General features: G+C 40.8%; 1 long non-coding RNA gene across 1 annotated transcript in view; it reads right to left on the bottom strand.

Annotated features, from left to right (window-relative positions):
- Positions 1-26,180, bottom strand: part of LOC116039809 — a 196,067-nt gene that overhangs the window by 71,379 nt on the left and 98,508 nt on the right. The window contains exon 5 of the long non-coding RNA XR_004896095.1: positions 11,483-11,630. This is a non-coding gene — a long non-coding RNA (uncharacterized LOC116039809). The remainder of the gene's footprint in view (positions 1-11,482; positions 11,631-26,180) is intronic.

Genomic DNA, 26,180 nt, shown 5'->3' with positions numbered 1-26,180 from the left:
TGTTGTATCAAAACACACACACACACAATGCCCCCCCTTCCCCCTTCCCCCCCTCCCTCCAGACAACCTGAGCTTCCTGAGTGATCAATGTCTCTGTCATCCAGGGCTGTGTCCGAGGGCGCCAGGCAGGGCCGGTGAGCCTCTGCGGCCAGGCTCGGGGCTGACATTAGCGGACACAGGTTGAGTGATGTCAGCCTGCTACTCCCAGGGGGGGCGAGGCAGGGGATCTGGCTCGGCCCAAAGCAGTGGGCTCGGAGAAAGGTCACTGCTCAGCATTGTGATTAATAGACAAGACGCTGAGTGTTCCCAACGCCATTATCAATATCCGTGGCCACCAGCCGCCCTAAATGCATATGCAGTAGGAGTCACGCACACAGAAGTAAATGAGGAGAAAACGAACGCGGATGCAATGATTGGGATGCACACAAACATAGTTCAGTCTTATTAGCGTGCGCTGGTTTGGTTACATTAGCTCGTTAATGTGAGAGGTCAGCTATCAATTAGATCATATTTATTCACAACAACAGCTCTGACTCAACCTGATTCTGGTAATGACTCACAGCGAACCAATCCGAGAGGTGAAAGTCTGGGATTGAAATGTCAGCACAGCTTCGGCAACAAACATGACATTTAAACAGACATCTGTTTCGCTGTTCTGTTTCCCCCACCAACCAAAAATATTTATCCTAACCACAGTTATCCCATGTAAATCAGGGGAAGAAGGGGAAAAAAAATCCCCACTTGTATCAGAAAAGATCACCATTAAAATAGTTCTGAATCCTTATTACCATGCACAATACTCCCTGAGCTCGGGCAAAGTCGAAACAAACTAATTTGGACATCAAAGCATGTGAAAGAAATCCAAAGTTTACATAGACAGCAGAAACTCCCCTCTGCAGCCTGAGCTTTTCTCTTTTTTTCACTCCTATTCATCCTTTTCTGCTCTCCACCCTCCTATATTAGCTTTTTAGTTAAACCCATCAGCATCAATAAGCAAATCTTGCTTCCTTAAATCAATTAGCCTCTGCATGTTGAGTGTAACTAATAGCCCTGCTGAATCCCAGATTAAATATGCTAGATACAAGCCGAGTATGAAGCGGGATGGTTAAGATAATTAAGAGTGATAAATCCTTGAGAGGGGGAGAGAGCAGGAGGAGGAGGAAGAAGAGGGGGGAGAATTTGAAAGAGCCAAGTGTGAGCGAGAAGACAGCTTGAGAAAGACACAGTTGTCATGACGGGACGGTTTAATGGGATGAGAGGCCAAAAGAGCAAAGAAAAAAAGATAAGAAAAAAAAGAGTCAAATACAACCAATGTGTGAATGTGAGCTTGAGAGTCAGTGATGGAGCTGGAGTTGTTTTCAGCCTCGCCTCGAGCGGCCCAGATGGCAGGGTCTCGTCTTTGCCTAGCCCTCGGTGCATTTGGCAGCAGCTACTCTTCACTGCTGGCTACTGTACATCTCTCTCTGTCTCTTCTCTTCTCTTGTCGGAAAGGCGCATTAGCACGAGCCGTGAAAGATTACCCCACATTTTCACACTCCACATAGACTTTTCTTTTTCCATCACTCTGTCCTCTGTCTTACATTTCTTTCGCATCCAGATGTACAGTGTGGCACACGGCGTTGAGTGCTTTGCGTTCCGCTCTAATGCAAATCAGCTTTTTTTTCAAACCACACAACTGAAGCCTTGTAACAACATTATCCTGAATGCTTAACACAAGTGTTGTCAGCTTTAATTTTTTAAGGCAGTGAAATAAAATAAAAAACACGTACAAGCTCTTCCTCTGTGTCCCGATGTAAACCCTATCTCGTATAAAATGTTGGAGGGGAAAAAAGCACTTTGGGAGTATACTGTATATCAAAATCTTTCTCTTTTCCTGTAATATGTTCAAATATTTTTCATAGGGCTGTCAAACGATTAATTTTTTTTAATCGCGATTAATCGCATGTTTTATCACATGATTAAAATGTGACTATTTTGCATTTCAGAACTGTTATTAAATACATATTAACAATGGAAAGCAATTATTACCAGTGTATCTTGATTGGGAAATGAATGCAAGGAAAAGGATTTTATGAATTTGATTTTAAGATTTGTATTTGTTTATTTATTTATTTACTGTAAACAAAAGAAAAATGTGTGAATCTAGTCACACATTTGAATCTAGAGTCATTATAGTGTGCTGCAACTCCTAAATCATTTTAATTACTCACTGACGTCCAGTGATCACCTTGCATCACTTTGCAGCAGTTCCAGTTTGGCTGCTTTCTCCGTGTCGTACAGGCTGTGTATGCGTGAAACTACTGTCCCCCTCGACGGCAATGTATAAGATGGGTCAGAACATGCCAAGCGTAGTCTTTAAGACCCGAGTCTTCTACGATGCTGACAGGTCTGCAGTTAGTTGCCACCCATTTTGCAAGAGCGGTAGTCATTTTTTTGGATTTGGTTTCATCTGCAGGTCGGCAAGTAGCACTCTCCAAAATAGTGCTTTGCCTGAGCCCGCTAGCATCAACCTGAGTCACGTTAACTGTACTACTGTGCTTAGCTCGTAGGTGGTAGCTCAAGCTTGACGTGCTTCGGTGATATTTTAATTCGGCTTTACACAATGTGCATATGGCTTTCGACCCGTCCGGGAGTTTTGGAAAATAAAAAGCGCCATTCAGAATTGCGCCGCTGCTGTCTTTCTCCATCATGCCTGCAGCCTGCAGCAGCAGGATGTGTTGTTACGAGGAAGTATGGCAAAGTGCGGCAAAGGGTCAAAATAGTAGCCTGTTAGGCACGACGCAAAGCCGAATGAAGTGAAAATAAATTAATAAATGGCGGCATGCGATTAATGTGATTAAAAAAAATGTACGTGTTATGCCCTTAATTGCATCGCGATTTAACGCGTTAATGCTGACAGCCCTAATTTTTAATAACTTATCCTGCATTCGGAGGTGTACACAGCAATCTCTCTAGTAGCACTTTAAGGGCTCATAAATTCATGTTATTTTCCTAATATATTCCATTGAAGGTTTTTGGGAAGAACCATGTAATTTGTCACTAACTGGTAAAGTAGAGACAGTGTTTAACTGTGACCTCCAATCAATTATTTCCAATCAAATGCCAGTCAAGTCTTTTAGTCAGCTGAACAGGCATACAAATGCAATTTGTCTGTAAGCAAGCGAGCACACAATTCAACATTTATAATGAATACATATCCAGTAACAAATTGATAAATAATAAATGTTTACATGGGTTTAAATGGAGCATTTATTTCAAAGAAGATCCTCCGTAAAAAATGACAACTGCTTATAAACCTAATAATACACCTTTGCCTACATGTTCACCATAATTAATAATTTGCTAATTCTTACCAGTAAACTTTATAGGAAATTATTGGGAAGAAATGTAAATAATATATATATTTTTAAACTGTGTTGTTATTTATACAATCAAATTTGATTTGGGGTGACCATTGTACCCCCACCATATAAGCTGCAATTGTTAGCTGACCGTTAGCTTGTGAATTAGCTAGCAGAGTTAGTTCCTCTACAACTGTCCAAATTGCTGAAGCTCTCCAGAGACTCCATGCTATCACAGGTAAGAGGTGTGTCAGGTTTTTTTAATTAAAGATTATTTTCTGGGGCTTTTGGCCTTATTTGAGAGGACAGCTTGAAGACAGGAAATAGGGGAGAGAGAGGGGCACTGACATGCAGCAAAGAGTTGCAGGTTGGACTCGAACCTGGGCCGCTGGGGTAAGGACTAAGCCTTGGTACATGGGGCGCACACTCAACCAGGTGAACTACCAGGGCGCCCCTAAGAGGTGTGTGTTAAACTATATATGAAAACTTAGTTTGTATTTGAAATTAAATGTGATTTAGGGAAACCACCTAACCCTCTGTTTACCCCCAATGAAACCGCACTTAGCTAGCACTGTGAGCTTGTGGGTCAGAGGGGTGCCTTTGGATATCAGTTGGGAAAAACCTTTATTTACATTTCAAAAAGTGTGTGGTTGTGGTTACTTTTTGTGGTTTACTATTTTGATGTAACAATGTGGGAGTTGAGGAATGAAGAAGTTGTGGGTGAAGGCTAACGGTTCCCTACAACCAAGTAGCGGGTGATAGCTAGCTTCAAATCGCTGTGGTTCTGCAGCAAATAAGCTAATCTAAGTCATGTTATGCAAATCAAATGCCTGAATTATTATAGCTCAGTTGGTAGAGCGGGCGCACATAAGCAGAGGTTTATTCCTCAATGCAAAAGGTCCAGGGTTCAAGTCCGACCTGTGATGGTTTTCCTGCATGTCTTCCCCCCTCTCTCTCTCCTTTCATATCTCAGCTTTCCTATCAAATAAAGGCAGAAATCCCCCCCCCAACAAAAACCAAAAAAATCACATTGCAGAAGCTAAAGATGTGCTAACTGCTATTACTATTGGTTTCAGTTAAAAGTACACAGCTACTTTATTATGCAATGAATGTGCATTTTCAAACTTCCATATCAGCAGATGAAATCATCATTCATCTGAAATGTTAATCTGTGTTAATGATTAATAGTAAAGAGAACCAGAAACAGATTGTACAGCTTCACGCACAGTTGCATTCATACACCAAAACCTTATGAGGGCTGACTTTTCCACCAAGCTAATACAAGCCTCGGGGGCTCTCCATCACTGTGAGAGATGTCTTATATTTTCCTCTGTCATCCCCGACAGAAGCAGGCCTGATTTAGAGCGAGTTGCACAACAATTACTTTTATTAGGTAGGTAAATATTAGTGTTGGAAGAGTGAGATTCACAGCTGCGGTGACAGTACTGAGATCGTTTGAGGGATGTTGAATTTCAGTCTTTTGTCACTTCCCAGAGTCCAATCAATTGTTCTCATCAATAGCTTTGTTCTGTTGGACTTGGTCCTCATTTTAATGAGATAACACAAAATAAAGGAACTGCTTGACTTTTAGAACTTTCAAAACTTTGTAAGTGAAGTCTTTAAAGAAACACCCACAGAACCCAGGAGATTAATCTGTGAAAATGTTAAGCAATGCATATCGTTACTGTGCAGAGGTGGACACGCGCACATGTTGATTGCTCATTATCCCCACCATAGCATTACAGCGAAGCAACAATGGAAATGTATGCAAGTTCACTTAACATTTCACATGGGCTTTGTACAATATGCAGGATCCACTCGAAGCAGCTCAGTGGTGCTTTTGAAGCGGCGCAGCAGGATATGAAAGTGACTCCGTGACTAAGCGTCGCAGCATATTTCATAAGACATCTCCTCTCCTCCCATGGGTTTCCCTGGCTCAAGCCATAGCCGTCAGTTGTCAGCTGGGGAGCCTGACAGCCAGAACACAACAAGACAAGGAAAGCTAGAAAGAGCTACAGTAAACTGGAAACCGTGAAAATGGCTTGACGCCTTTTCAAGTGCGATCTAACATGACATGTAAGCAAGATGCTTTACTTCTTTACAGCAAAATAAACAGCGGAAAATGATTAACATTAATATCTAGAATCCAACCCATATTTATTACACCTTTTCACCAGCTGCCACCCACTATCTACACCTCAACGACTCTGCGTCGAGAAGGTGAGGGGTTTTCCAAATGACATCCTTAGGAGTGCCCTCCCACTCATTCTCCCTCCTCTCACAGCCGCATCAAATAAGGCACGATTTCCCCTTGTAATGGCTGCCGTGACGGCTCTGAGATTAGCCTAGATAAATTTAAAGACTGGCGGTTTTACTACATGGCTCATTGGCGTGGCAGATGATAGTTATTACATGCTGCGGGTTAAGAGGGGAAATCCGTAAAAGAGAGCGGGGAGAAATGGCAAAGGCAGATGGATGATAACGGCAGAGCAGATGTTTTTCTTTCCTTTTTTGTTTAAAAAGGATGAATAATAAACATTTGCTTAATGATTTTCTGAGCAGATTTTTGTGTAAAAGAGCACCAGCGATTCCCAAAGCAAACTATGATGAGGAGGGAGGTGAGGGAATTGACAATTTCTGTCATCTCCCTTGTTAAGGGATTAAAATATGCTTTTGTGTTTTAAAACCAATTGTGTATTGAACCGAATTGTCTTACATGCATATGATGAGAATCTACATCTACATATGAGAATTTCTGTTTGAAATGCATGCTTTGCTTTTACCTACTGTGGAGGGGAGAAGGCATAAACACAGCCTGAGGGGCTTTGTAAAATAATTGGGTAAATCATGGTTACTGTACATATCAACCAAGCAGGGTTAAGAGAGTGTAAAGACATACTGTGGGCTGAGAGGGGGGGATGCTGCAGACTGGCTCCAGGGGTTGCTGTTGGGTACTGGTAGGGCTTGGTACCGATTTCAATACTTTTTAGGCACCGACCAAATTGCCTCCAAAGTATAGAGTATCGAAAAATGCTCATTCAATACCCAATTTCAATACCTATGGAGCAAATCTCATCAGAGTCTGTGAGCCAATAAACATGCAGCATGCTTCTACCAAGATCTAATCAGTCCCTCCAGGATTTCGCGATGTCGCATTCGCAACAATTCACGCGAATTCAACCAATCACCGTAAATTTGGTGCGACTTGCAATTTTGACCAATCACCACAACTTTTCCGCAAAATTGACTAATAACCGGAGATTCCCGTGACATAAAACCAATCACAGCAGTCTCACGTGCCAGACTTTGCGTCAGTATGTGACTTTGAGGCGTACTCTGAGAGCCACTGACCAAGCGGGAGTGAGAACTGGTTGACGGAACACACGTAAGTCGCCAAATTCATTTCCTTGTTTCTGATGTGAAGGCGAGACGTGTGTGACTTGAACATCTCATATTTACCAACAAAACGTACAGCGAAAGACCGTGCAAAACATTTCAGACCGTCCTGCCAACCTGTACACATTTTAAAATCAATGTATGCTGTAACGTCTTTTTCACTCTAAAGTCGCTGAAAGCTGCTGCTGTTTCAATCCTGTCGGCTCTCTGCAGCGGGCGGGGCTGACGCACGTCCAAACACAAAGACACACACACACACACACACACACACACACACACACACGGTGGATACAGGAAAAACCAGAGATGAGACGTACAGGATGACCTAAATTGAGGACAGCTACGGTCGTTATTGTAAGTGTAATGATAAGTTAAAGTCCAATAAGTAGTTTATCAAACCATATGACATGCCAGGCTGGGAAATTAACTAACAATGTAAAGCTCAACAAGCCACTGACACATATGTTAAAATTTGATTTATTCAATAAATTATTATTTTTTGTCTTAAATCCACCAGCCATGTTCATATTATACCAACATTTGCAGCATCTTAAGCCCTTTTGGTAAGGTTACTAGGAAAACTCAGCCCAGAGTAATTTTATTCTTCCCGAAAACAAGTTTCCTTTTTATTTTTAAAGTATCACAACAACAACAACAAAAATCGCAACTTTTTTTTATATTTTCACCATCTCTCGCAACTTCATTGCAACAAAAATACAAAAGACATCGCAACTTTTATCACAATTTTTTACAAAAGCTCCCGCAAGATCAGACATTTTGGGCCACAACAATCTCAAAAAAAGGCCACGAAATCCTGGAGGGACTGTCTAATAATACTGGTGATTGGCTGTACACACGTCGTAGACACACGCAGGAAAAACTCTACGTTAGGCACTGAGAAAGGGGCTCATGTAGTAGGAGCTAAAAAATAAATAAAAAGATTTGTGCCATAATGTAATTTCTTTTTGTTTTATAAAATTGGTAGCGGAAAAAGTATTGTTTAGGAACAGGTATCAAAATCACGGTATTGGTATTGGTACTGGTATCATTTTTTTTTTTTTTTTAACGATACCCAACCCCCAGGCACTGGGCTGTCTAGGTTGTGTCATGATCCAGTGTTTCCTCTATGATGATTTTGTAGTGGTGGCCCGCCATGGCAAAACTTCTACCGCCACGGTATCAGAAATAGGGCAGACGGACAACGTAGTCGCGGTTGCCTTAAATTATCCTGCCGACACAATGCACCTTTACGTCTTGCATGTCTAACAGCTGGAGTTCTATATGCAGCCATGTCCAGCCTACTGAAATAAGATGATGACTTCACTGAACATGTGATATCAGCACACAGCTTAAATTGTAAATAGACAAGTTGGCAAGAAAGCAACTATAACCTTGGCATTCTTGGATTTAATAATTATCTCAATTGACTGCAGCTGTGGAGCCCCAATCAAGCTGCAGTGGTGTCAGGTGTGTTGCTGCTCTAACTGCAGTATGTGCTGAATTAAAAAAAATTAAAAGTATGTAAAATAAAAAAATTAAAAGTAAGCATAAAAAGTGATACAGTCAAAAAAAAAACATTGTGTCTCTCTTCTTGCATGTTCTTCTCTTATCATAGAAACTACATTTAAACCATCTATCTTCCACCTTGGCTTTCTTTAAAATGATACTAGATTACAGGACTTCCATTTTTACTAATATGGAATTCCTGTTTTAATTTAAAGAAATAATTCGGCATTTTGGAACATACACTTATTTGCTTTCTTGCTAAATGTGTGATAAGAAGATTGCTGACACCATTGTGTTTGTATGCTAAATATGAACGTAGAGCCAGCAGTTTAGCATAAAGATTAAAAGCTGGGAGAAACAGCTAGCCTGGCTCTGTCCAAATGTATAAAAAAAAAAGAAAGACGTAAAGTGTTAATTAAATAGCTATAGAAGTGATGATAGGCTAACCTTTTTTTAACCTTTGGACAGAGCCAGGCAGTTAGCCAGGCAGTTAGCTTCATATTTAGCATATATATGCAGCAACCAATTAGCTTAGTTTGGCATAAGTTATTTTTTTTTACTTCTAAAACAGACCCAGGCTAGCTGTTTCCCCCTGCTTCCAGTCTTTAAGCTAAACTAAGTTAACTTTCTACTGGCGGTAGAGTGCTATCAATCTCATCAAAGAATTGAGCATATTTCTTATATATCGGTTTTTTTTTAAAGAATATCTCAAGCACTGTCAAACTACCTTGAAACCTTAAATAAGATAATTTAACATTATGCAGGGAAATGGTTAAAGCTGCATTGAGACAAAGACTAAAAGACAGCAACAGGATGGGATAGAAACATGAAGCAAACAGCATGTTTACAATCCTACAGTCTTTCAGCAGAGAAAACACAGTTGTTGCATATGTGTAATGCGTACCAAGGGGAAACTTATCAACTTCCAGGGAGGAGATGGACAAGACAAGATGTGTTAGCGTGCCAGTTTAGGTTGATGCTAGTGCAGTTCTGCTGTGAGTTTCATGGCCTGTCCACAGGCAGTCTGTTACAATGCATCCTGAAAACAGAAGGCTTTGGCTGCCACCCATGATCTTTCTAGCAGGATGGGCAAAACATAGATTTGCTACTGGTGGGAGCTGCTGTGTTTCTAAACCACTCAGTGATCCCTTCATTGCATTAGATCTTTTTGACAGCTAAGCAGAGCACAAGCAATATTTTTAGGTTCACCCCAAAACACTGCAAGATGTTAGAGCTCAGGTGCATTTGAGAGTTCTGCTTTTCTACCTGTGTACTCTCAACTTGTTTGTGTCTAACCTAACGAGATCTGTACAAGGCTCCCCGCTCTGTAGCTGTTTTGCGGATTAGAGCCGACTGCAAATTCTTTGATGGTGTTCAACTGAAGTTTACCTCATTTGCACTAAACTTTATCAAAAAAAGCATTACAAATGTGCTGTAAAACAACTAAAGATGAAAAACTGAAAAATAGTCAAATAAAAAAATGTATCTCAACACCGTACAAAACCATATCGGATACTGCAGTAACATCAGTTTCTGGTTTCCATTAAATAAATTCTTGTAAAGCAACTTTGATTATTTATCTTGACCTTGAAATATGAACAGCTAACTCAAAAAAAATTTAAAAAAATAATGTTTTTTATAGCTGTAGATCCAGCACCTCTGCGAAGGTTTCCTGAAAGCAGTTTTAGCAAAACACCACGTCAGATTTTCTCTCCATTTCCCAGCTTATTCTGAAAAGTAATTGGGGATAATGAGGTGTAATCCATTTAAAGCCTGGACAGACTTGTTCAAAAACATGTACTACACTTCTTGCACAGTCCCCTGACAGGTATTGCATGGGCCTGTACCTTTCGGTCTCTGTGACAGAGAGATTTGAAATGCCAAAAAAGCAAGGATTATCATCTTTGGATACTGGGATTGAAAGTGACTACAGTCTTTGAGGTTGTTGTTTTTAAAAGTATACAGTTTCTCCACATTTTTCCACATGTGTAGCCTTGACAGGTTATCGTGCTACAGCTCAAACTCACTCATACATAGGCGTATGTGTTGATACATTTGCCTGGCATATTTCCAATCACCCCCTGCAAAGAGTTGCAAAGCTGCAAGTCTGTTCACTCAATGCAACAATCAGAAATGACCTTAATGTTGACAACAAGGACACCAGCAATGGATTACTTGTCAATTTGACTGCATAACAGAATCATGGAGTTGGAAGATGAATTACCCTGCAAACCAGGCAAGACAAGTGGTGTGTGTGTTCATTTAAACCCGATTTATGTATTTAACGGCTTACGACGGGGTGTACGTGACAGAGTGCCACCAGGCGCCTAATTCAGATGAATTGCAGCTAACGTGGAGCACTTCTGACTGACAGGCAAAACATAACGCTTTGGAAACAATTATTCATGAGCTCTGCAGAATTCTGTGTTCGCAGACCGCTCGGTTTGATGATAAATGCTTCAGTTTTTAGCCCAAAATTAATTTCCTCCATCAGCATCCATGAACATCTAATTGTGAACGTGTGCAGTGGTGGTTAAACTATGCTGACCCTATCCTTTGATAAGGGCCCTCAGTGCTGCCATCATTGTCGTCAACAATGCCGCCACCGTTGCTGATTTAATCATAGCCTGTCAATGTGTCCGCGCATGCTTGGAGGCTTTGTGTTCCATGTTGGTCATTAAAGTGTTTCAGACCGTCTGCACAAAAGGAAGGATAGTCTTGATCAATACCGTCAACGACGATGACAGGCATGGCCCTGAGAAATGTCCGCAGTGTTTGGCCACATTGTAGCATGCGAGACATTCTCCATTACATTATTTTTTTTGCCTACGTGCCGATTTTTGCATCTCATTCGGGGGTCAAAGCGACCACAAAGAGACTCACCACTACAAAGAGATGAAAAACGACCACAAAGAGATGAAAAACACACAACTACAAATGGCCGGGACACCCATATTCTTATAAACTGTCCATGGCTGTAGGCTATTTGGAGCTATAAATAGCAACTATTTATTGATTTTATTTTATATGAGAATATCAAAGTTTACAAATGAGCCAAACTTCTTTAAAACTGTGCCCCAATGGCCCCCCAACCCCCTTTCAAAAGTTTCTGAACCTGTCCTTGGTCACTTGTATGCAAATGTGTGCACACACATCCGGATTGTGTCGTGTTTGTGTGTCTGTGTGTGTCCTGACTATTTTCCGCATGGCCACTTATCAGTTTAATATGCTCCACTCACCTCTTGATTCTGTCCCTGTGCTCCGCCGTGGCCTGTCACTTCATTCTCGGTGGTTGCAGCGCCAAGCATGTGACACCACGTGCTTGTGCCTCCACGCTGCCTTGTTATCTGATATCTTTCTTCCTCTTTACGCTTGATCTTCTGGAACCTTCGTCAAGCACAGGGGAAGAAATGCAGAAACAAAAACGTGATGTTTAATGTCATTAAACTTTGAAATTCTCTCTCATTCATTCAGGCTTCACGCGTCACATCTACTTAGAGGAGGCAAATTGACTCAATTTGCCATGTTTGCATCACGCTTAATTCAGCAGCTTCTCGGTGAGCTGTAAAACATGCGTTGTCAAGGAGATGGTTTCATTTAGACTTTTTTATTTTTGCACTTTAACCGCAAATGTGTCTTCCAATGAAGTCTAATTTACCGATGTAACAGAGGAGATGAAGGCAGCAGAAAAAAAAGCCGCAATAAATAAAGCCTCATGATGAAAAGCTGTAGATTAGGTTGTCAAAAAGCTAAAGTGACTCATTTATCTGATATGATTGTTTAAGCTAAACAGTTGATTTATCTGTCCGAAAATTAACATTCTGTAAGGGGCTTTCACACCGCCGCGTGGTAACTCGTCGCCTCCAGTCATTTCAATGAGGGCAAGGCGGCAGAGGGGAAGCGGTTTTGATCCCCGTAGTAGGGGAATGAAGCATTTGCTGCCTACGTGAATGCGCACAGATTGTTCTCTGCCGCAGAGTTCACAGTGCTGAAGTTCTGGCTGTAACCGACAGTCGGCAGGAACCGCTTTTAAAAACGCTTTGCTTTTTACGAACGCTCCTGCAAGTAGCCGGTGGTCATGGTGGTTGCCACATGGCGGTGTAAACCCAGCTTTAGCAACTGCTGTTAAAAAGGTATGATAAGGATGAAACATTTAAAACCATTTAGAAGATATATCTAAGCTGTTAAACATACAGCCAGATTACCTATTAAATGGAGCCAGTGCACTGCAAAAAATGCTAAATTATAGATCTCTGTTTTGTTCATTTTGGGGTGTGGTATTGTGCTGTTAAGTCATCTCAAAACATGTATTTTAATCTCAGCTCTGCACTAAGCACAGTGACCTCTAAGTTAAAACAGAATTATATTAAAGGTGCTGTAGGTAGGATTGTGAAGATCCAGGACTTGGCCAACAACTTCTCAGTCCCTCCCCCCTTTCTGCTAAAGCCCAAAACTGTCTCATAAGCCCCTCCCCCCACAAGAGAGAATGAATGTGTGTGCATGAGCAATGATTGACAAGCAGTTAGACACCCCCCCTTTCAGCAAATATGACAGAAAGTTAGTTTTCCAAGTCTTACCTACTGCACCTTTAATTATGTCAGTGTGTGAAATAAAAGTAGCATGGAATTGACTGAGCAAAAGCATACATTATTGGTGTTAGAGCTGATTTAATTGGGTTACTGAATACTTCTATACTTAGCCAGATTAGTTGCACATTTCTGTCTGGAGCAGGACAGAGCTGGAACAATTAGACAATATGTTTATAAGTCGATCTACAGCAAATTTAATCAGCACCATTTTGATAATTATTTAACCGTTTAAATTGCTTTTCAAGCAAAAATGCACAATAGAAGAGAAAAGGTCTGGAGGGCTCGGAAGTTCAAACAAAAAATGAAGGTGCTCTTTGGAAGGGAACACAAAAGTAAAAGAAAAAAGAAAAAAAAAGAATGGTCCAAGGCATTCTTCTGGCAAAGTTAACAGTAATATCATTATTAAATAGCAATCTAAATTAAGGCTTTTTAACATTTTGCCAGAAGTGTCTTGGACATTTCTTCTTTTTTGAAAAATGCACAATATCCTCATTTGCTACTTGTCATTGTCTTATGTGATAGTAAATTGAAAATAGTTACTGAACAATTCATTGATTAATTGAGAAAATCATTTGCAGACTACTTGATGATGAAAGGTGAGGTGAACATTGACCATTTTAGCATCATGACAAGTGGCGAGTTCAGACACATTTCTCATTTTGTTGTTTTTCCTTCACACTAACTGAAAGGTCAAGTATGAAAATAACACCTTTGCTTCAGCCAGACCCAGTTATCACACCTGCAAGTCTGTTCAACATTTCTCATTATCGGTTGGTCACAAAGTGGCAGAATGGCATTTATCGCACAATCATGAAACATTTGGGTCTAAATTGTTTAGTGACTCCTCGCAGGGCTAGTCGGTGAACCACTGTAGCTGGAAAGCTAACCACTAACACGCAAGCCAGACAGGAACGTACTATAGGGTGCTTCTCACTTCCCTTAAACTGCATCCCCGGCTCCTCCACTTGCCTCGCGTCTTAGTCCGTCCCACCAAGGCAGCCACAAAATCATGGGAGTAGAGAGGAAACAAGAAAAAGTGTCACGTGAATAAGTCAGCTGGGCGGAGTTAGCAACGGCTTTCAGCTGCACGGCTTCTGGGAAGGCTGTTCTCGTGTATCCTCGCTCATAGCTCCTCTGAGATCCCTCCTCTGTCCTCGATCCTTGCTCCTAGGGGCAGGAATAAGAGGAGCTTTAAGACGACCTTCAAGAAGGAGGGCCAGATCAACTTCCGGTTCAGCTGAGGACCGCAGAGCTATCAAATAAGGGAAGTGAGATGCACCTTATGAGTCATTCCCACAAGCCATCCAAATTTCTTTCTATTTTCTATGTACCGTTTACTCCCTCCTGGCATTTTCTTCACAGATGAATTTTGTTTTATTGAGAAGGGAAAAAGAGCTTTTCAAGCTTATGAGCTTGCTAGGTGTTTGATATCTGTCAGTTGGCAAGCAAGCTCGGTCGCTAATGCAATTATACATTCAAAAAGAATTGAAAAATAAAACTGGATGGTGCAACACAGCTAATAAGCTAGTAAGCTTCCGCCATTTTAGGCCCTCCCTTCCCTCTAAGGTCAGCATTATCAAGACGGCTTGCTATTGGTCAACAGCACAAATGTGGATGTCGAAAAATGTGTGCAGATTTACATGGCCACCACGAGTGAATTCAATTTCCAGTGAAATTTTGTCGTTTCAAACAGCGATGTGACCAGACCTACTCTAATGCAAAATAAAGTGTAGATTCAACGTTGAATATAGAAGCAGGGCAACAGTATATCTAATTAATACTCATGTCTCAGTTCTTCTTCTACTTGAGGTAGAGCTGGGCGATATGGATAAAATCAAATATCACGATATTCTTGACCAAATACCTTGATGTCGATATTGCGACGATATTGTTGGGTGAATAATTTGTGCTTTCACAAAATATTTTCAAAATAAGATTTTTAATAAATAATCATCAGTAATGTGGATACAACGTTTAAAAGGGTAAAGGCAAATAATGGAACAGGTGGAACATTCTGGTAAGTTCAGAAAATTACATCACTTTACTGTAATGCAGCTTTTAAAACCAGGAAATGGAAACACTTACCATATTATATTATGATATCCAAAATCTAAGACGATATGGAGTCTCATATCACGATATCAATATAATATCGATATATTTCCCAGCCCTACCTTGAGGCCAGTCTGAGCGCCAGTAAACACTCTTAACTTTGATTTCCTAGAATATTCAGAACCTCTGCTCGCCCTGACGTTCACTTTCCCCAGAAGAATCCGCCAAAGCACCTAAAGCCAGGCTAAATCAATAGCATGTACAGGTTAATAGCAGTCGTGTTTTTGTAAGCCGGCACATCAACTATTAATTAGCTGGTGATGAGAGTCAGCTGGCAAGAATGATTCACAGCCTGAGGACGCTCTCGTCCTTGTGCTACGCTAGCACAAATCAGCCACTATTAAAGAGGGGGATAACGGTTCTCTCTCAATATGTATCTGTGTGTCCTTTCTAAAAGTACGATCCCAAAACGACAGAACAAAAGAACATGTAATTACAATTTACAGCCAAACAGAGGCCTCTGTGTCTGACCTGTGCAACATCAAGCATTTACTGCAATGACTTGATTCCTGTGCTCACATTCTGGAGAGGTTCGCTCTTCCAAGACGACACTTGGACATTTCCAGGAAGAAATGTTTTACACAAGGACACAAACATGATTGATTTTGACATCATCCAAAGAGACTGAGGCAGGAATAAATATGGAATAAAGAAAAACAGAGGGTAGAAACAATGCCAGTGGCTGCTTTGATTAATGGATTGATAGAGGCTTGGACACTAACAAATGAGAAAAAGAGATGTTTACTAAATTTAAGAGTCAAATTCTTGCGCGGATGCCAATGACATGGCAACTACACACCTACCACAAGACAGCAGGCACGTTTGATTGGTCCCTTTCTGCCTTCTACTCTCCAATTCTTCCCACAGATATGGTCTAAATGAATCCCCTGCAGCTAAGAGACATATTCTTCTTTTGTTAGGATGTTGTTTTCACTCTTTGGCATTCATGTTTCAACGAAGGATAATTGGAATGCACACCTCCATATTCAAGATCCAAAGTGGAGAAAAACAAAGAGGGTATTGGATTGCAAATCAAGTGTTTATAGTGTCTGGTTCTTGTGTGTTTGTGCTTGGTATGATTACAAAGGGTTTGTGTAAACTGCAAGAAAAGAGGGTGCCATAACTCCACAGGAAGAATTGATTGTATAATACTTAGAAATGGTTCTTTATTAGTTAATTTTATTGATGTAATCTTTGTTTTATAAATCTTTCAAATGATGCGGGTATTGTATTTGTAAAAATGGATTTCTTAAATTGCGTAGATCAAGCATAAAAGCAACGGATCAAAAATAGTACTGTCTTTTAGATCAAAATCTCCGTCCCCGAGGGTCTCCAAGCAAAAGCAACCTCTACCCTAAATAAACATCATCACAAAGACTGGTCAGACATAAAAGAAGATGAAAAGAGGACATGTGTCAAATACAAAATCATGTTTCCGGCGTTGGAAAGCAGAGTGCAGTGTAAATGGAACAGGGACCCCTCAAAAGCAATTACTGCTTTGATTCCCATAGTGAAAAACAGGTGTCAGAAGATCCAAACCTCAGAGGTCAGATTTCATATTCTATCTGTTGTTTGAGTCTACAATAAACCAAGTTTGAAATGTCCATGACAAGGGAGATGTTTTTATGATTTGTGAGCGCGTCGAAGTGACGTTAAAATCTAAACAATTTGACTTGGAGTAAAATATGGTGTGTGCTGCAGATTTTCAACACCAAAAATGAACACGCACACTGTTGTGTTGCTGCAACCGGCAGAATTCTACTACATTTACAACTTTAAATGAATTTCTTCTCACATCTTTTTTCTATATCATACATTTAGAATGGCAATAAAACAATGACATGAGGGCAGATTGTATGCAAATATTATTTAAAGAATGATTTGATGTAGAAAAAAAAAATATATATATAAGTTTGGTTGCATACTTAACATGATATATTTGATAAAGGAAAAGTCTGGGGTGTTCATTTGATCACAGTTATGATGATTTTCAACACATTAAAGTGCATGTACTAAGTATGTCTGTAAAGTCAAATGTGTATACATAAGAAAGAAGCAGAAAATTATGTGTACTGCAATTATATCCAACTAAACCATGTATTTACTGGGGCTGTCGCTTTCTCAAATTTTCCAAAAAATCTAACCAAAAAAACACCAAATATGAAGAACGGTTGAAACTGAAATGATAAAGGTCTTATGGCGGCTCCTGAATTTTTACCTGAACTTGATGCCCTTTCTTGAAGAGGGGGCCTGTGTTAAAATGTTGTTTGATCCCTTTATTATTTCAGTTTTTTATTCTTAGATTAATGCATATTTTAAACATTTGTCAGTTTCATTAAATTGACTGACACACAGCGAGAGACAGGGCAGTAGTCCAACAAAGTACAGAAAGTGTGCTAGTTAGAGTCTGGGGCTAAAGGTGAAATAAAATAAAGTTGCCGTGAGCTTTGTACCGGATGTATACCTAAAAGGAATAGTGGATAAATAAGGGGCCCATAGCTTATATCATAGTTTGCCCCTGGTCACCCTAGCAGGTTAAACTCTGTCACTTTCCAGATCGAAAGTGATGAGTGTTGAGTATTCACCCTTAAGCAAATCCATTTGAAGGTATATTACTTACAACTGAGGTATCAGTGTTTATCTAATGCACAACATGACAGCTTTTTCATCAGACAGACGAGATGGTTTTACACATCTGATGGATGTGAGATCCGCGGCTTGGTTATAGGGCAGCCATAATGACCAACAGCGAGGGTGCGCCGTTCCAGGCCACAGCTTTTGATTCCCTGTACAATTCCACGGCGACATTACATTCCCCGTGTGCAGAAGTTATATCAAGGTCGTTTCAAATCACCTCCGTTCCCATTAAAGCGACAAGTTCAAACCCGATGCATCCTGGCACCGAAGAAGACGACATAAATTAGCTTGGTTGACGAGTGAAAAAAATAAGGCTTCTGAGTAGGTGGGAGAGGGGGGAAGAAAATAGTTTTTCACCCTTTAATGGAGCCGTCAACAATCACTTTTCAGCAGAGAGACGGTGTCACCAGGCGGATTGCGGTTTTGTGGTCTAAGGCAGAGGGGAAGCATCATTACCATAGAAAACATTACAGCCAACGGCGGACATCCAGGCCATCAAAGATGATCATCTCATAAATTCCATGCACTGTATAATAGGCCTGTCACTCTTGAAGGCCGAAGGGAGAATAATGCCCACGGCTGATTTTTACTTTCCACAGTGCTTCTAGTGATTACTGCTAAATAGGCCTCAGCTTGTTTAGCAAACACACACCGCGGATGCAAAACCACAATGTGATGGGCAGCTTTTTTTTTGATGGCCGAATCCATATGTCCCTTTCAATCTCCCATGTCTTATCATTAAGGCAATAATTTGATGAGCAATTAAAGCAAGACCGTCGTAAACAACCGCTCGGCCAGCTTGATGTGCGGCACGTCCAAACGGGAGAGACCGCGGCCCTGCCACCGCTGCTTAAATGCCAGCGGTGGGTAATCAGCCATCGGCAGAGACCCTGGATGGGCAATTGTGACAGCAGATACACACTGAAGGTGTTTGTAACACACACAGCCACGTAAAGCATGCACACAAACACACCCATGGGCCGAATAACAATAAGACGTTAATTTAGAACAAGGACCGGCTAAATAAAAGACTAATGCCGGAGGTAGCCAACCCTCTCCCCGTCTTAAAGGTCAGTAATAATGTCTTTGTCTCTGAAAACATGGACTCGAGACAATGTTTTGGAGGAAATATTTCTAGTGGGTGGGGGGCATTAGACAGGCAGTTTCCCCCTTCTCGTTAATTACATGATTAAGCTCTGCTAAGGTTAAATATCCATTCAAAGCCCTGCATTGTTAATTGGGACACAAGTGATGCTGCTGTCCGGACTTCATCTTCTAGTATTCCCCACACACACACACACACACACACACACACACACATTTAATAGGTTACATCATGTTGTTCTACATTTTAATTTTGTGAAGGAAACACCCTGTTGTGGCACCACATTTAACACCAAAAAAAAGCATTTAGCTAAAGCGCTTACCCAGCAGTGAGTGCTGCAGTCAAATCACTTCTGCAGAAAACTCACAGTTCCAATACCATGAGGGTCTAACAAACAAAATATCCCTTTCATTCAAACACTTAAGCAAGGAAGTGAGTTTAGTTTTGGAAGTGAAAATGATGTCAGTGAAGCTTTCATATATATATATATATATATATATATATATATATATATATATATATATATATATATATACACACACACACACACACACACACACACACACACACCTGAAAAATTGGTTAATGTGCTTCCCATGATAGGGTTAGTACAACAAAAAGGAATAGGAAATGTCAATCTGACTGATTCTTAATGATAGGTAATGAAGGCCTATTAGCATTTCATGGCTGTACTTTGATTGATTATAATTATATTTGAAGAGAGTATTAACTGTAAATAAAAACACAGATTTTCTTTTCTTTTACCAAAAACATGCACAGGAGGTAAAATACTTTATTCGGCTCCAAGTTGTGACCGCATTAAATTCCCTCTGCGTGCAATAGGATAGCGCTACAACCAACCAGAGCAACGCTAGTTGATACATTAAAAACTCCGAAAACATCTTCCTTTTTTAAGAATGACTTCAGTGTCGTTCTTTGTTCTTTTCTCAAAGAAAAGCTTAACTCCAAGTCTTCCAGAGTCGCGGCCAAAGACGATTCGAAAGACCGCTGTTCGCCAGCAGCAGCAGCCATCGTCTTTGTTTTCAAGTAGCACGGAATTCATGCGGAACCGTCGCAACTCTGCCGTCATTATGTTAAGCCCGCCCACCGACTCTATACACGATGTGATTGGCCTGACCAGAATTAGTTTTTTCCAGCTCGCAAGCCAATGGAGAGTTGCTAGACCCCCTGGCTGCAAATTACATTTGCTGCTGATAGGGTGAGTCTAGATTTCTAGGCTAGATTGTGGTTGCTGGACAGGACAATTGCATGTATGGAAAGATCATGGAAAAATATATAAGAAAATAACCTAGTAGAGCAGTGAAAGACTATTTGACTTGAAGATAAGAGCATGTTAGAGCACTGGGTACATACTGTATGTATTAGGGATGAAGAGGAGAACTGAGCTGATTCATGAACAGTAGTGTCTGCTTGTCTAAGTGGCTCTCACACACATAAAAGCTTTCCCTCATGTACTATGCTTTCAGTAAATATTCCAAATGTGCACACCTTTCACCAAAAAAATGATATTGAAATGAAGCCTGCACTTACTTCCACCTTATTCTTTTTGCAGTCTTTAAACATCTGTCAACTCTTCACGACAGCTTTGTCACAGGATGTCTTCGCTCGCACTGTAGAACAATCATGGCATTTCAAACATAGATGAATAGCCTGTGGGGAGTGGGCGTACAACTGAGAGCTAGCTAGCTATACGGACTCTCCTAGGACTGAACTGTAATGAGCACCATGAAAGGCCCATGTGGCCGGCTGAGTAGCACCCTCTGTACTGTAGTGAGCGGCAACTTAAGTTCTTAATTTCAACGAAGTAATGAAAGATAAACCATAAGAGTTGTCTGTTATCCCTCCCCTTTTTGCTTCTGCTGCTTGACTTGAGTCCTCGACAGAGACAAATAAACTTGTTTAAATGGAGCAGAAAGCATTCAGAGGGGGAAGACGAATAGGGCACACACTCGCACAGTTTGGGAATCCACTTTCATCCCTCACTATATAGAAATATAGCCCCCCCCCCCCTCCTCGCTTTCTCCTCTCTCAGGCGAACGGAGGGATGGTGATCTTTTCAAAAGGTCATTTGAACCATTTGTCTTATCTCAGAGTTTCTTCACTGAGATGGCAAGCACATAAGAGAAACTTTGCCTCGGGCTTTTGGCTTTGTACATTTCATAGCCAGGCAGCGAGAGCCCGGGCAACACAATTCTCTTCTCTTCGGCAATAACATCTTACTTCCTGTTATTAAATTATGACGCACTAAATATAGCACCGTTGATTTTGGTTCCCCCCGTCTCAACAAGCAATCAGCAAAAGCGGGGTTGTAAACAATACTATAACCTACCTTATGAATAGCTAATGCAGACCCCTGATGGTCGACTACACTCATGCACCCACCCGTGTACTTTGAACTGAGTTTGAATCTGTTTTTTTGCTTTGCTGCCATGACTTGCCCTTTTCATTCCTGCTGCCACGTCTGTAAACACCAACAAGCCACAGAGAACGACCGGGTTGCCTGTTCACTTAATAAAAACGAGTGAAAAATTACTGTGGACCGCTGCTGCTGCCTGCGCCCTACTGCGAGCACTACTTGAGTATTTACCTGCTATTATGATAAACGAGTGCTGATTATTACCCAGGGTGCACTAGGGACAGCAGTCATTACAACAACTTCCTGTTTCTGCTGCAGTTAGCTGGTTGTCCTCTGTGTTATTCACTAAACACCTGTGCTGGACGCCTCCGGCTTTTGGCATAGAAAGATGAGCAAATTAATATTGATGAAGAGGAAAAACTGATCACCAGAACAGAATGAGCTACATTACAAAACACACCGACTGCAGTGGAGACACATTAGCCCTACTAATAATTGGTTTAGAATTGAAAGGATTGTTACATTTGTTCTACACAAATTCTTCACAAAGTATTTCTGAGATTTAAAATAAAAAACAGACCTGCTGTATCACACTGTAAAATATCATCTACATTGACAAATATTTACCTGCAAAATGACAATCTGCTGTAAGAAACAAGACAAGAGTATTTAAGAACGACACAGATTGGTCTGCATTAGGTCTGCATTATTTCAGTATCAATTAATCTATTGACTATTTTTTGGATTGATCTACTAACTGTTTAGTCTGTATCTACAAAATGTCAGAAAATAGCGATAGCAACATTTCCCAGACCCCAAGGTGACGTCTTGAAATTGTTTTTTTTGTTGTTCAATTAACAATTCCAAAACCTAAATAAATATATTCAATTTCAACAATATCAAAATAGAAAACAGCATGAGCTTGGGTCAAACTCTGCACATACATCGTTCTGCACGAGAAGTTCAAACATGAACTAACTGCTAACTAACAAGCTTTAGTCTGGATAGGCAAAGAAATTATATTTATGGATACTTTTTTTTTTTTTTTTTTTTTACATTTTCTGCATTCAGATTGTTGTACTCCACCTTCATGCTAATAATGAAGGCATATGCCCTGATCATTATTGAACAGCACAGCAGGAAGGTGAGAATAGATGCAAATATGTGAGAGTTAAGAGGCGGGGGCAATGGCCCAGCCAATCAGATTTTAGGACAGGTCAACCCCCCCCCCCTCTCTCCCAGAACACTCTCAGTGAGGCAGGCCACGATGACAAGACGCCTTCAATTAACCTGCTGCACTCTGGCCAATGACATTTAGGCTCAAGCACGACCTGAATCACAACTAGCTTCCCCCTCTGTGCTCAGAAGTGTTCCGCTTCTAATTGCCACCTCGCCAGTAACAAGAGCCTGAAAGTGAAAGGAGCACTGGCACACAAAGGGCTTTTTCATCACATGCAAGGAATGCATTCACCGCACTGCAAGTGTATGCACATGGCGTTTGTGCACAGGCTCCCCATCCTCACTATACCCACCTCACGTGAAGTTATCCACAGCATTCCTGGCAGACCATACTGCTCTCACAGCAGCCCCAAAACTGAAATATTCATCTTTAATAAGATGTTTACAGTACATGATTTATTTTGATAGTCCTATGCCTGCTGTTGAGAATATTTGTTGTTGATGCTATGTTATGGAAAGAGAATATCCATACAGCTCTATCTGTTATATCCAGACACGTTGCCTTCTGTTTTCTCTCATTGATTTTGGCTAATAGTGCCACCAAGTGGCTGCACTGTCTTGCTTTACAGAGGATAATACTGCGGTCTCCTCTCCTTTTCATCTTGGCCGGCTTGGTCTATGTGCTGGACTGATTCGCCATAAAGGGAGTCAATGTGCCTTTTTTTAATGTTCGAGGCAGCTCAGTGGCTGTCATCTACAATTCATCCATATCACGTGTGCATGTGTGTCAGTCGGTTCAACATGACTTTTAGGACTGTTGAAAGATGTGCTGCTGATTGTTGAGTAGCTGCTAGATTGAAGAGCAGTCCACCCACATCAACCGCACTCTTCCTCTCTCTCTCTCAAGCCTCCAACTCCCCGGGATGGAGAGGTGGGCAAGAGTGATATACGAGCCAGCCTGAGAGAGATGAGAAGGACCTGCCATTCCCTGTCAAGAGGTAACGTTGCGAGGCGAGAGGTTACGCACATTGAAATGCCATTTTTCTGCAGTTTACTACCTCACTCCCGCCGCTACCTCCGAGGCCGGGATGAGAAATGCGACCTATGAAAAATGGCTCCCATTACAGGCTTGACCCCAGCTGATCTTTGCTGTTGACCCCCACATCTTATAAGTGTGACCCCTTTGCAATGTCTCAACCTTTCCACCACACACACACACACACACACACACACACGCTCGCATGCAGAAACACTCACACATCCACTCCCGTTTTTCCCCCTCCCGCGGGTGCCTTTAGATTAGTAATAACCATCTAGCTAGCTGCCAATAGCCCCATGGTGAGTATCTACCGCTAGCCCTTTTCTAAATCAGTGTAAATGGCTTCACACCAGAGGACAAGAAATTAATCTTGCACTAATCACTAGCATGGACTACTTACTGTACCAGGTATGATACATCAGCTGGAACTGGATCTATGCTGGTTAATTAATGGCATATTACCAATGGTACTGTGTGTTTACCAGTTTTGGGGAAAGTTATTGTAAAAGGTAATTAGTTCAAGTAATTCACTTTGCGTCACAGACTTATTTTGCAGACATTTAAGGTATCTAATGAGATACTTGCTGTAGCAATATGGCTTGTACTCCCAAGTGTGCTGTTATTGTTGCAAATATCCCATTCAAGGCTATTGCTGTTTTGAACACAAGAAGCCAATTGTACTCATATCAAACACATGAATGGTCTTTTTTAGAACAAGGAACATCATCTCTGCCCCGGGTGCAATTTTAACTTTTCTTTTTTTCTAATTTACACTAAAATGTAAAGCAAGTCAATGTTTTTGTTTGTCTTAACACCCACCTCACATACAAAGTGCAAATTCAGAGAATTGTTTTACGGTCAGGCTCATACCTTACACTCTATTGCTAATACATACTGTATCTTTATGCTGTTTACTTTTCTACTCTAACTCTCTAACTCTATGGCTCCTAAAGATATTGATCAGGACATAACTATGCAAGACGGGCAAATAACCACAGGCATCGCAGATAAACCTAACTCCATACCAGCTTTTATTAATAATTATGGCTAAGATCTTTTTTTTCTGTGCATATTTCAACACTGTTTTGTCCAATGCTGTATTTGAAAAAAAATTAAGAATTCATTCTTCAAATATAAGTAAGTGTTTTTGTCTGTCTAGCTACTTTTAACGCTTCGTCTTTCCTTTATGCATGCTTTATTGGTCATGGTCCCCATTGTGTGAGATGGCGGAAAATATAATGTGATTATCCTGCTCCCAACACTACTTTCACTATCAAACAGAAAAGAGTGTGATCGAGAAATGAGCACGTCCATCCATCTTCAACCGCTTAAACAAGAAGAATTCTTGAAGAATGGCGGCACCGTGGCTCACAGCAACTTGGCACTGCAGAGGTCGATCACCGGTCCGGGCAGAGTTTGATCCCCGGTCTGGGCAGAGTTCGATCACCGGTCCGGGCAGGGCCTTTCTGTGTGGAGATTGCATGTTCTCCCCGTGTTTGCGTGGGTTTCCTCCGGGTGGTCCGGTTTTCCTCCCATCATGCAAGACATGCATGGTAGGTAACTAGGACTACAGTTAAAAATTGGCCATCTGGCTAAAACTGGCACATTTACAGAAATATTGATTAATGTGCATTGTCCTAATCAAATAAATAAATCTTTAAAAAATAAAATAGAAAATAATCATGTAAATACCTAAATCTAACAAGTTTTTTTTCACTAAGGGATTGTTTACTTTATTTAGTTATGTGTGACAAGAAGACTTTTGGAGTGTGAGCAGAGTATATTAATAGACCATCCTGAAAAGAATAATATAGGAAATAGTTGAATTACCCTTTTATCTTTTCATCCAACAATTTCAGGATAAAACCATGTGGTCATTTTCCTCTTAAAAGTGCCTGCTTGCCTGGCTGCACGTAGCAGTATACATTGTGCGTGGGATTTTTAACTTTCAACACTAAGACCAGTACAGCTTAGAGAGAACTGGCATAAGCTCTTTCTGTTCGCCTACTAAAAAAAATGCCATGTTCCTGCTTCTCAAATTACAGAAATTCAGTAACAACTGCCTGTACCATTCAAATAAACACAATACATAAACAAATAATGGCCATGTTGTGTGATAAAGGGACAGGCAGGATGAGGAACGTCCCTACATTAGCTCTGCTATCCTGCTAATGATAATAGCTACTCTAGCCACAATTGACAACTTGCTAGCTACGCCTGAAAAGCTTTCTGTTGTCACATATGCAGATAATGTGGCAGATTTATTTCTTAAATGTATTTGCAATTTTTGAAAACAGTGGGTCAAACAGAGTTAGAAAAAATAGGCTTCAAATTTTTGGTAACCATCGATGCCAGCTAAAATGACCACTGTCACTGGCAGATTTTATCTGCTGTAGCTAGCAACTAATCAAGCTTAAGCTTTAAGTTGGCTGACTTTTTTACATTTTTTATCCTGACTCGTTTATAAGACGAAAATTTTGTAAAAAGGGGTCTTAAATAAACACTTGAGGGATATAAACATGATATTGTTCTAAAGAAAATAGAGACTGCGTGTCCCAGGCAAATAGTTAGCATCCACAGTAGCTGATGATCCATGTAAAAGACAAAAGAAATAAAGAAACAGCTTTGTTCTTGTATTGCAGCGTAGAGCTAGTTAGCCCCAGCATATGCTGAGTGTTTAGCAACCGAAACACTATCTTGGATAACGTTGGCTGGGTTTGCTGCAGTGTAACTTCCCCAAATCTAATAATGGACAGAGCTGCTAAGGTTAGCCTAAACTCTTATAGGATCCCGTACCTACAAACTACACAGTGTATATGCTACATGTAGTTGTGAACAGGGCTTTTGTAAATAAATTAAACATAGTTAATTATATGCTCTTTGACCTTGGAAGTGCCGC

The sequence above is a fragment of the Sander lucioperca genome, chromosome 20, assembly GCF_008315115.2.
Source record: "Sander lucioperca isolate FBNREF2018 chromosome 20, SLUC_FBN_1.2, whole genome shotgun sequence".
Classification (NCBI taxonomy): domain Eukaryota; kingdom Metazoa; phylum Chordata; class Actinopteri; order Perciformes; family Percidae; genus Sander; species Sander lucioperca.
The sequence above is the reverse complement of the archived record's forward strand: the minus strand, read 5'-3'. Positions and strand labels throughout refer to the sequence as shown.